The 8,334-nt window shown below is 28.9% G+C and overlaps 1 long non-coding RNA gene across 4 annotated transcripts; it reads right to left on the bottom strand.

The window, feature by feature from the left end:
* Nucleotides 1-405: 405 nt before the first annotated feature.
* LOC139867064 (uncharacterized) lies at nucleotides 406-7,048 on the bottom strand. 4 transcript variants are annotated; one of them, XR_011765741.1, is made up of 12 exons: nucleotides 6,859-7,048; nucleotides 6,631-6,772; nucleotides 6,466-6,522; nucleotides 5,444-5,548; nucleotides 5,202-5,268; nucleotides 4,871-5,099; nucleotides 4,629-4,758; nucleotides 4,341-4,509; nucleotides 3,923-3,990; nucleotides 3,433-3,557; nucleotides 3,244-3,332; nucleotides 406-516 (listed from the first exon to the last, which is right to left on the bottom strand). It is a non-coding gene; the product is annotated as an uncharacterized lncRNA (long non-coding RNA). The 4 variants fall into 4 exon arrangements; XR_011765740.1 differs by lacking the exon at nucleotides 406-516 and adding an exon at nucleotides 2,596-2,791; XR_011765743.1 differs by lacking the exon at nucleotides 406-516 and adding an exon at nucleotides 2,596-2,791 and having other exon boundaries at nucleotides 5,217-5,268.
* Between the last annotated feature and the right edge of the window lie 1,286 nt (nucleotides 7,049-8,334).

The following is an 8,334-nucleotide window of genomic DNA, read 5'->3' as shown; positions in this document are numbered from 1 at the left end:
AAACTAGCATGAAATATCTCATAAAATTACAAAAATATTAGTAATCATTCATGACTTATTTGCATGTAAACAAAATTACACATCATTTATATCTAATCCATATACCAATGACCAAAAACACCTACAAACACTTTAATTATTCAATTTTCTTCATCTAATTGATCTCTCTCAAGTTCTATCTTCAAGTTTTAAGTGTTCTTCATAAATTCTATAAGTTCTAGTTTCATAAAATCAAGAATACTTCCAAGTTTGCTAGCTTACTTCCAATCTTGTAAAGTGATCATCCAACCTCAAGAAATCTTTATTATTTATAGTAAGATATCTTTCTAATACAAGGTAATACTCATATTCAAACTTTGATTCAATTTCTATAACTATAACAATCTTATTTCGAGTAGAAATCTTACTTGAACTTGTTTTCGTGTCATGATTCTGCTTCAAGAACTTTCAAGCCATCCAAGGATCCTTTGAAGCTAGATCTATTTTTCTCATTTCCAGTAGGTTTATCCGCAAAGCCTGAGGTAGTAATGATGTTCATAATATCATTCGATTCATATATATAAAACTACCTTATTCGAAGGTTTAAACTTGAAATCACTAGAACATAGTTTAGTTAATTCTAAACTTGTTCGCAAACAAAAGTTAATCCTTCTAACTTGACTTTTAAAATCAACTAAACACATGTTCTATATCTATATGATATGCTAACTTAATGATTTAAAACCTGGAAACACGAAAAACACCGTAAAACCGGACATACGCCGTCGTAGTAACATCGCGGGCTGTTTTGGGTTTGATAATTAAAAACTATGATAAACTTTGATTTAAAAGTTGTTCTTCTGGGAAAATGATTTTTCTTATGAACATGAAACTATATCCAAAAATCATGGTTAAACTCAAAGTGAAAATATGTTTTTCAAAATGGTCATCAAGACGTCGTTCTTTCGATTGAAATGACTACCTCTTACAAAAACGATTTGTAACTAATATTTCTGACTATAAACCTATATTTTTTCTTTTCAGATTCATAAAATAGAGTTCAATATGAAACCATAGCAATTTTATTCACTCAAAACGGATTTAAAACGAAGAAGTTATGGGTAAAACAAGATTGGATATTTTTTTATTGTTGTAGCTACGGGAAATATTGTAACGATTCTAAACAAATCATATCCTAGCTAACTTATATTGTATTATACATGTATTCTAATATATTATGTAATCTTGGAATACCATAGACACGTATGCAAATGTTTTGACATATCATATCGACCCATGTATATATATTATTTGGAACAACCATAGACACTCTATATGCAGTAATATTGGAGTTAGCTATACAGGGTTGAGGTTGATTCCAAAAATATATATACTTTGAGTTGTGATCTAGCCTGAGACATGTATACACTGGGTCGTGGATTGGGTCAAGATAATATATATCAATTTATTTTTTGTACATCTAACTATGGACAACTAGTTGTAGGTTACTAACGAGGACAACTGACTTATTAAACTTAAAACATTAAAACGTATTAAAAATGTTGTAAATATATTTTGAACATACTTTGATATATATGTACATATTTGTTATAGGTTCGTGAATCGACCAGTGGCCAAGTCTTACTTCCCGACGAAGTAAAAATCTGTGAAAGTGAGTTATAGTCCCACTTTTAAAATCTAATATTTTGGGATGAGGATACATGCAGTTTTATAAATGTTTTATGAAATAGACACAAGTAATTGAAATTACATTATATGGGTGAATGATCGAAGCCGAATATTCCCCTTTTGCTTGGTAGCCTAAGAATTAGTAAACCGATCTACTAATTGACGCGAATCCTAAAGATAGATCTATTGGGCCTAACGAACCCCATCCAAAGTACCGGATGCTTTAGTACTTCGAATTCATTTTTATCATGTCCGAAGGATTTTCCGGAATGATAGGGGATATTCTTATATGCATCTTGTTAATGTCGGATACCAGGTGTTCACCATATGAATGATTTTTATCTCTATGTATGGGATGTATATTGAAATATAAAATCTTGTGGTCTATTATTATGATTTGATAATATATAGGTTAAACCTATAACTCACCAACATTTTTGTTGACGTTTTAAGCATGTTTATTCTTAGGAGATTATTAAGTGCTTCCGCTGTTTCATACTAAAATAAGGACACGATTTGGAGTCCATGCTTGTATGATATTATGTAAAAACTGCATTCAAGAAACTTATTTTTGATGTAATATATTCTTATTTTAAACCATTATGCAATGGTCGTGTGTAAACGGTATAATTTAGATTATCATTATTTGATAATCTACGTAATGCTTTTTAAACCTTTATAGATAAAAGAAAGGTTATGGTTGTTTTAAAAATGAATGCAGTCTTTGAAAGACGTCTCATATAGAGGTCAAAACCTCGCAACGAAATCAATTAATATGGAACGTTTATAATCAATATGAACGGAACATTTCAAGTATAAGCAAGCCTGACAATCTTAAGTTTCTTTAGTGAACTAAAGATGTGGTAAAGAAAGTAAGAATATAATTGAAAGTGTTATCAACTTAGAGATGTGATAAATTAAGGACAATGAACATTTATTTTAATGAAGGATCATTTGTAAAAATAATCAGAGAATAGTTGCATATAAAACAATCAAACAAATGTTTCAAACACTAATAAATTAGTATGTCAACCCACCCATTAACACCTCTTGTTTCAAACAAAGTATGACTATGTACCATATCTTGTGTCGTTATCATTCCAGGGTCATTGTCTCAAGCTACCTACCACAAGCAGATGGCAATATGGTCCGGCATATTTAAAAAAATGTTGACATATACGTGATCAAAATTGTTGTATTCATAATGCATGAAGATGATGGCAAAAAGCACGATGTTGATCAATTTATGACCTTCAACGTGTAGAACAACGTGAATCTCTTACAAATGCAACATATAAGTAATATATCGGTGTAGTAGTAATTTCCCATGTCACTTGAAGTCTAATATGATATCAATTTATATCTAGTGTCTAACTGCTTTAGAAGCGCAATGAAAATATTTTTATGAAATAACCTAATAGTTATAGATAATTTATTCATGTTAAACATAATTCGGAAGTTTTTAAACTGACCAACCTAACCCACACCAACAAAAAATGAGCATCATTTATATATTTAAACCCGCCCATTTTGTCACATTTATGAGTGAAAAAGGTGGTAGATTCGAAGTGTTACCCTCATAGTATATGAACTGTTTCATCGCCAATCATCATATCATCGGTGTTATGAATTGTGTCCTGAGTGCTGATTCTATATAAACAAAACTGGAATAACAAAATCATATAAGTCATGGCATACAAGTATGATAACATGTCCGATCCTATACAACTACAAAACATCGAATTCATAGAAGGCAATATGTACCTTGTTCATTTCTTAGAAGACAATATGTACATTGAATTCATAGTTGGCTAAGGTTGAGTAATTGATAGAAGGCAATTTGTACCAATGTACCATGTTCACTTCTTGGATAATTGTGTTCAAAAATACTACAGAACAGACATGATACCTATCTCAATAAACTATTGAAAACAATTCCAATTATAGTCAAGCTATAACTATGTAACTTAGATAGAATCATATAAATATAAATATATTTTAAGACGGTCATGAAAAGTCAACCAGTCATTTTGAAGAAAACATAATTACAAAAACATTTGGTACAATTACCATTTTAGCTATAAAAGTAGATAACTTCTATAAGCCACTAAATGTTGAATCATTTTTTTTATGGACTGTACACCTCAAAAAAGTACTCTACACTTCAAAAAGCATGCATTACTATTTCTCATATTGCTAGTGAAAATTAATAGACATCAATCTTTACATCATGTAAGCAATTGATTATGATTACCTGCTTTAACTTGTTACGCAACTCTTGTTGATACGTATTTATCTCAAGATGTAAAAGCGGTTGACTAACTACAGTGAAGAAATAAAAAATCTTACTTTAATATGAAGTGCAAAGACCGCATTTGTGTTTTATTAGTCAAACATAACTCAAATTTGAAAGCCAACCCGTCATCAATTAATTTCGATTTTTTATCAAATATTTTAAAACGTTAACAAAAGAAATTACGCTGGTGGGTTGCCAAAACCCCTCCTGACCCAGTATTCAAATGAATTGTTTTAACTGAAACATGATTTGTCTAGCTTTGAACACGTCCCAAACCAGGCTTACATGACATGTTAAGGCTAAAACAGCCGAAATCGACAATTTTCATGTAGATCGGCAGATTTTGCCTCCCCTAATCTGAGATTTTGAGGCTTACCATGACTGCATTTATGTACAACATGCTGCCAAAGAAGTTCTTCACAAATTCCAGGAAGTACATCAGTCGTGCAACCTGCTTGTTACATTTTTGCAACAGAAAGATTTTTGATAATTTCATCATTCGCATTGTAATTCTTATCAGAAAGTTCCATTGGTCTTTTCTTCCTCTGCAGAAATAAATGACACTATTATGGCACATGAAAATCACTAAATGGCAAGGCCTTTAAATACTAATATAACATGTAGGATGAACGTATAACATAAGTTTTTTATTCAGTGGACCTACCACACAACTTGGAAAGTTTGCCATTGTGAAACAAAACGACAATCGAAGAAGCAACATCATTACATGGTGAAAATAGTTTGATAGCTGGGTTGAATGCTCACCCCAAACTGTGCAGTTAATTGTCAAGCCACTGTTTATTTCAAACATGACACACATTTAATTATTTCAGGTGAAAAATGATATAAAAATTGAAAACTATACTTCACTGTTCTAAATTAAAAACATAAAGTAAGTGAAAATACCTAACATCACGTAAGACGAAGTCAGGTGATCTAGTCTCAGTCCCATTTTCAGTTTTGATTAAAGTTGAGTTCCCGTATTAACCCGTATAAGTAAAATCAATAAAATATAATATACTAATTGTACATTCTGATTGCTTCAGTCTTCTCAAACTTTATTTCCAACAAGTCATCATACCACACAGGAGTGATTCCATAGGTTGCAACATCAAAGCGTGCCACAGCTCGAGCTCTGGTCATACGATAAAAAAATTAGGTTTACGCGTAAGAGACACCAACTAATACTTGTCCGTGTATGGCTGGAGATCGAAAGTTTTGATAACCAAATGATTACCCTCAACCACTATACCCTCAAAGTCTAGAATTAAGAATTTCTTTACTCCAGCTTGCATCTTGGTAACCTACAAAAAGCAAAACTATCTCATTAGTTTCATCAAAGGGACTAAAAATAATGCAATATTAGTTCATATCCAAGTATAAGCAACAAAATCCTAATTACATGATTGATGATTGAATTTTTGGTCATTAAGCTTCACTTGTGAACCCAATATATCGATCTGAGATATATAATCATACCTCCAAACTTTATGAAATTCCAATACTCGTCATGATTTGATATGAACTGATAATCAATTTGATAGATTATGCAGGTGGTGTTTTTGGCTTCAACTTGCGACCCATCTACAAATGATTTGGCCCATTTACATGATTTAGTCAATTTGTATCTGAGCAATTTTAACTTAATAAAATTAGAAAAAGAGTATTATTACTGATAAGAGATTGACTAAACTCAACACATCACTAACTTGTATGAACCCTAACTATTGAACCCTAATTTTGCACTGTATGGAACCCTATTTAATTGATAATAATTTACAGGACAATTTATTTATCTACCAAAAAACCAATTTCAAAACCCTAATCGTTGCAAATAAAATTTACAAAAGTATCATTGTTAAATCAAATATGACATGCAATAGAATACCTAATTTAACACAATACATACATCACATTCATTAAACCTGTAAATCAAAGTAAATAATAAGAAATACTAACCCGTGATTTGTAATTGAAGATTATTCAATAGCACCCTATTCTTGATTTAAACAAATAATAAGAAATACTAACGTTGCTGCAATTTTTACAATAGATTGTGGAGCAATAAAAGAAGTAAAATATAATAGAACAATATTACATATTTATGATTAGATTTACTAACCATGAAAGCATTGCATACTGAGACAACCGAAGCATTTTCCTCAACAACAAAGAAATACAATTCCAACCCATTTACTTATATATAGGTTTTTTAGGGTACTGCTTTATCTTTTACAAACAAAACATGCGAATTTAGTTTACAAGGAAAAAACAGATTGAAACTTCAAATTTGTCAAAACAATATTTTGTATACATAAAACCACATTAATCATGTTACTACAATATTTAAATTATTAACCAACTGATGCAGTTTTTACATAGATATTTGCAACGTTAATCACTTGTAAAAGTCATTAAATTAGATAAAGCACAACCCTAACTAACCTCGCTGCTTTAACCATAACAATCAGAACACATAAAGGTATAAACACATCACTTACTTTTTCGGTTGATAAAATCAGGATTTCAATTTGCAAAACTTTGGAATCATCTTCGGCCTGATAAAAATGAATGAGATGTACACAAATATCAGATTAAAATTGAAACTCAATCTCTTGAATCTATCGTAAGAGCAAGAACTAAAAATAAAATTATAACACGATTACCTAGGGTTTTATACGGTACGATAAGCAACAAAATCCAATGTTTACTGAAACCCGAGATATACAGTTAGTATAAAAATATATTATCGTTAACACCATACATGCCATCGAAATCGTCGAAGAAGGGGAGCAATCGCCCATGATACTGAAATACCGAATACCGATTTAGTATAAAAATATATCATCATTAGCACCAAACATCGTAATCATCGCAGAAGGAGAGCAACTAACCTTTATTTTTCAAATAAATGATTATGATAGAACAACGACTGATCAACGAAATTGACCCGCAAACATTGTTAGATACTGATTACCGCGCTTAATTGGTGAAGACGATGGAAATAAACCCGCTAACCCTGTTCGATTGTGATTATTATCTTTGATTTTTGAAGATGATGCATGCAGAAGGAGGCATCTCTGATTTAGCCCTAATGTGTTTGTTAGAACTGAGGATCCGAAAAGACTGTGATGACTCGAAAATTTCCGATCAAATTTAAACTTGATCTTTATTTAATATTCGACACGATAAGCAAAGTCTATTAAACCGAGTCTCAAAATGTTGGAACTATTTTTAATGAAAGCATTTGACCTTGACTATTCCCGACGATTCACGAACAATTGTTTGTAAATAAATATGTACATATATATTATGTAAATGTAAGTATATATAATAATTTGAAATTAAACATATTATTGAATCATTAAAATTAAATATGTAAAATAAGATATAAAATAATTAAGTGTAACTTAAAATGAATCTATATAAATATATATGATTTCTATATATGATTATGATTATATGTATATTGTAATGTATAAGAATTCAATCATATATAGTATATAAATATTAAACATTGCATAATTAATAAATTATAATATTAATATATTAAAAGTAATCCTAAGTTAAAATATTGTTATTATTACTTTTAACATTATTAAAATAAATATTAATACTAATATTAAAATCAGTATTATTAGTATTATTAATTATAAAATAAATATGAAATTTAATACATGTAATTTGTTATACTATTATTAATATTATTTTTGTCATCATTGTTATTAGTAAAATTATAATCTTAGTTATTAATATGATTACTAAAAGTAATATGATTAATTTGAATACTAAAATTTAACATTTAAAGTTATTATTATCATTATTCTTATTATTTTATTATGATAATAATATCATTAGTATAATTATTATTTCTATTATTATTATTATTATTATTATTATTATTATTATTATTATTATTATTATTATTATTATTATTATTATTATTATTATTATTATTAGTTTCATTATTATTATTATTATTATTATTAATGTTAAATATTAAAGTTGTATTATTAATAACATTATGTCTCTTTAAAATGTATAGTACGGATATAACCTGGTATACAAATATATTATACAGATATATATACACAGATTACATATATACGGATATATAATTATATAAATACTGTATATACCTATATAAATACGGATAAAATGCGTATTCAGTTGCAAATCACCATTATTCTGTAAAATTTATCTTTATAATTGATACTCAGGTCGTTATCATGGATTACATAATCAAATCCTAATTCCAAATTCTGTTAGATATCTATTTCACCTTTTATTTTTTTATTAATTCCGTACTGAACAATAATTTCAGTCGACTTCAATGTTATATATAATTGTTGAATATCAGTTTTATTGAA

This window comes from Rutidosis leptorrhynchoides, chromosome 9 (genome assembly GCF_046630445.1).
Source record: "Rutidosis leptorrhynchoides isolate AG116_Rl617_1_P2 chromosome 9, CSIRO_AGI_Rlap_v1, whole genome shotgun sequence".
NCBI lineage: Eukaryota > Viridiplantae > Streptophyta > Magnoliopsida > Asterales > Asteraceae > Rutidosis > Rutidosis leptorrhynchoides.
This window is presented reverse-complemented; position numbering and strand designations above follow the sequence as displayed.